Source organism: Lathyrus oleraceus, chromosome 2 (assembly GCF_024323335.1).
Source record: "Lathyrus oleraceus cultivar Zhongwan6 chromosome 2, CAAS_Psat_ZW6_1.0, whole genome shotgun sequence".
Lineage (NCBI taxonomy): Eukaryota > Viridiplantae > Streptophyta > Magnoliopsida > Fabales > Fabaceae > Lathyrus > Lathyrus oleraceus.
Window position 1 is genome coordinate 319,242,651 of NC_066580.1, and position 4,767 is coordinate 319,247,417.

Below are 4,767 nucleotides of genomic sequence, written 5' to 3' on the forward strand. Positions count from 1 at the left end.
CGGCTTAGGACACTGTGGGCTAATATGACCCAACTCTCCACAGTTGAAACAAGTCACAGTCTTCGACCGGCACTCTGCAGCCAAATGACCACCTTTTCCACACTTGAAACACTTCCTCTCAGCACTGGTACACTCATGGACACGATGTCCAGCCTGACCACATCTGTAACACTTAGCAGGGGCACTAGAGTCTCCCCCACTAGGCCTCTTCATTCCACTCTGTCTCTGGAAACCTTTGCCAGCTGCATACGGTTTCCCACGATCATTCTGATTCTTGCCTTTCCTATCAACCCTCTGCTGATAGCTTTCCGCTCTGGCCTTGGTATCCTGTTCAAAAATCCTGCAACAGTCAACCAAATCAGAAAACACTCTAATCCGCTGATATCCAATAGCCTGCTTGATCTCGGGACGTAACCCGTTCTTAAACTTCACACATTTCGAGAATTCCCCAGTAGCCTCATCATAGGGAGTGTAATACTTCGACAGCTCTGTGAACTTAACAGCATACTCAGTAACAGACCGATTGCCCTGCTTCAATTCCAAGAACTCTATCTCTTTCTTTCCTCTAACATCCTCTGGAAAATACTTCCTCAGGAATCTCTCTCTGAACACAGCCCAAGTGATCTCAGCATTCCCAGCAGATTCCAACTCAGCGCGGGTAGCAACCCACCAATCATCTGCTTCTTCTGACAGCATATGCGTACCGAACCTGACCTTCTGGTTATCGGCACACTCAGTCACTCGGAAGATTCTCTCGATCTCCTTCAACCACTTCTGAGCACCATCTGGATCGTATGCTCCCTTGAACATTGGAGGATTGTTCTTCTGGAACTCACTCAGTTGACGAGCAGCTCCCATTCCCACAACATTCGGATTTCCCCCAAGTACTCCAGTTAGCATACCCAGAGCCTCAGCAATCGCAGCATCGTCTCTACCTCTTCCAGCCATCTCTATTCTGAAAACCCAACAAGCTAAAACAATAAGTACGGATAGAGTTACACAACAGCTATCACATACAGGGAAACAGATTAATTACGACTCGACTCGACCGACTATGCTCTGATACCACTAATGTAACACCCTTCTAAGATACCCCAAATATTTAATTAAAATAGCAATATATCAATCAGAGTAATTATGCAATTAAGGGTGTCACACAATCATTTCACACCATTCACCATAATAACTGTCATGCTCTTTTATTAATTCAAAACATAAAGCATTTGCACAATACGCAGCGGATAGAAATCAAATCAATCATGCAAAACATGTAACACATTACATGTAAAATTATTCAACAAGGTAAAACATCCCGTCCCGATGTTACATCTATCAGAGCATGACCCACTAAGGAGACTACACTAGACTCCAAGCACTAGCTTCTACTCAATCACTGCTCGTTACCTGAAAAATAGTTGTAAGGGTGAGTTCCTCAATCGATATAATAAGCATTATAAAATATCATGTAATGCTAAGTAAATAACACATTAATCACCCTAATCATATCACACATTCGGTAACGGCAACCTCCACTCAAACATCATAATCATGCTCAACATAAACATCAAAACACACGTATAATATTGGAACACATCCATTCATATTATACACAATACATACATTATGCAATGAGACTCCATGCATGCGGTACCGACTATTCGTGAACATATAGTTCAACCTCACCGATCAAATCCAGATACGGCTACCAAGCTCACTAGTCCCACTCATTTGAGATCTAGTGACTCACTCACTAATTCCTCACCGTGGGAATTAGCTACCACCCCAAGGGCTATGATATGCACGCTAATCACCTAGCATGCAAACATCAACAACAATCTACAATGATTTACTCACTAATTCCTCACCATGGGAATTAGCTACCACCATAAAGGCCACAATATGCATGCTAATTCACCTAGCAATGCAACCTCATCAACAACAATCCACAATGGACATATGCTCACACTCTAAGCCATAAAACAGTCCATTCACCAACACATGCATAATATATACATTCACAACATTATGCATATTTTCACACATCATCAGCATATTTATCACATAATCATATCATGTCATGCCAGTTAATCAATCACAGTATTAGCACACTCTACTAATACCTATACTACTCAAAACAACGGGAAATGATCCCTACTATATCGCATACCGATATAGGCCAACCATCAAATATGTACACAACATTTAAATACCAATTTTCCCACTTTTCAACAGTGTTAACCGGTTAACGCCCTGGGTTAACCGGTTAACGCAACACAGAACACGCTTTCTGGCAAAACTCAACAGTGTTAACCGGTTAACGCCCTGGGTTAACCGGTTAACGCAGGCAGAACAGCAATATTTTCACAACTCACAACAGTGTTAACCGGTTAACGCCCTGGGTTAACCGGTTAACGCAAGCAAAACAGCAATACCTCACAATTCCTAACAGTGTTAACCGGTTAACACCCTGGGTTAACCGGTTAACGCAAGACAGAAAGTTGTTCCTGCGCTAACACGAAGCAGAATGCAGAATTCTCCGCATTTTCCGCCGTTGGAGGACTTCCGGACCTCCGATTCCGATTCCGTAAAAAGCTATACGTTCGGGAAATCACAACTCACACAAATACAGATTCAATTTCAGTTTTAACACAACTTATCCATCACAATTTTTCAGCATTCGACATCCCAATTAGGGTCAATTCAACGGTTTATCACTACCCATTACATGTTAACCCATAATACCCATTAAACGACGATAAACCCCCCTTACCTGAGTTAATCCGGCGAATCTTTAAGCTTCAAGCTTTTCTCTTCTCCAACCTTCTTCCTCTTGCTCTGTCTCTTTGCCCTTTTCCTCTTTTCAGCCGCTTCTCTGTTTTCACGTGAAAACTCTTTTTACCAAAATAGAACTCTTTTTCCTTATTTCCAACTTATATATTTTCCAATAATTATTATTCCAATAATAATAATAATAATAATAATAATCCAAAAATTCCAATTATTTAATTAAATTAATAAATATAATATTAACTTAAATTAAATAATTATCTTATTTTTATCGGGGTGTTACATCCATACTACCGGCTTGAGCAAAAGCAGTAGCTTCCTTGATGAGGAAATCAGATGGCAACCCAAACAATCCTCCTTTCTTCACCCAATGAGCCTCTATCTTATACTTCTTCAAGTGAAGAGCTTCAGCAATAAGATGAGATAAGGGAATCTCTTCCAATCCATTAAAAGTTACCTTGCTAGAAACAAGTATTTCCAAGAGATGGGCATACTCCTCCGACGTAGGCACAAGCTGATAATCAGGAAAAGTGAAGCAATGGTAGAGAGGATCATAGAACTGCACTAATGCACTCAAAAGTCCTTCAACCACATCAGCAGACAAGATAGATAGAAGCTTCCTGTGACGTTGTTTGAAGTCTAAGGGATCTAATACCAAAGATGCTAGCTTCCTTAACTCTTTCAAGTCGGGTCATCTAAAACTGTACTTCTTAGTGTTCCTTCGTCCATAATCCATGGTCTGAAAATATTTGCAAATAATACCTCAGTTCCTAGAAATTTTCGTGTGATGAATATTATGATGCGCATGAATTTATGAATGCAACAATCACAAATAAGGGATCACACACAAGGCAAGAAAACAAAGGTCAAGGGATGAATCAAGACATTGTCAAGATCAATCATCCATTTTGGTGGATTATGGTTTACACCTTATCAACACCCAAGTTCCATTGATATTGACAAGACTTGATTGGATCAACCAAGAATCAAGGGTTTGTTGTGAATCACGAGCATGGAGTCTGGGTAAGAACCATCCCAAAGGAGTGAACTAAGGATAATAACCTGTAGATCATGTTCTAAAAAGTTTCTAGAGTCTTAATTCCATCTATCGGATATTACAGGTTAAGTTGACTGACTCATTGACCCATAATATTTTCAAGAGAAACTCATCTGAGTGTAGCATTGTGTAACAACTGTTATCAAGTCTACACTTGAACAGTCTCCGCACTACGTCCTAAATAGGCCAAGAGGGGGTAAATGTTCTATGGTCCTCAGCTTCTCGGACCCAAATTAGAGATAGTTATGCCTAACCACAAATACTTGTGTGACGTTTCCAAATCCAAAAGGGTCTCCACTGAGCAGACGGATCTCAGGCCAACTTGTTAAGGACTACTCCACACAAGTCGAATATGACTATACCATCCTCCTATCTTAATTGCACTCAAGTTCGGGTTAGAACTTATCTCACCACTCAGAGATCACCAAGCACAAAAAGCAGATTATATCATACAAATTTACATACATCACATATATACAATTATATACACACAAAAAAGTAGGCTAAACCCACTGGAGACTACTCCCCAGCAGAGTCGCCACTTAATTTCTGTAGCGGTAAATTCATGATCATCAAGTTATGGATAAGCAAGACATCAAATAACAAGAGTCGCCACCGCGCTTTTATTGTTTCCAAGGGAAAAGGGAAAAGTACGAACAAAACCCAAAAGTAAGAAGTTTTCAAATCAAAACTAATAAAATGCCAGAGATTACAGGTAAGGAGGTTGGTTACACAGAGGGAAGGTGTTAGCACACAAAGTGTCCTAGGTACTCCTAGGGAGCCCTTTCTTGTGTCCATATGTATTTTGTACAAAGTGATGTTTACAAACAAATAGAATGGGGGGATGAGAAAAGAATTCATTAATTATATTTTTGTGTTTGACAAGACCTTCGAACTTGTGCCTACGTACCACCATAAAAATG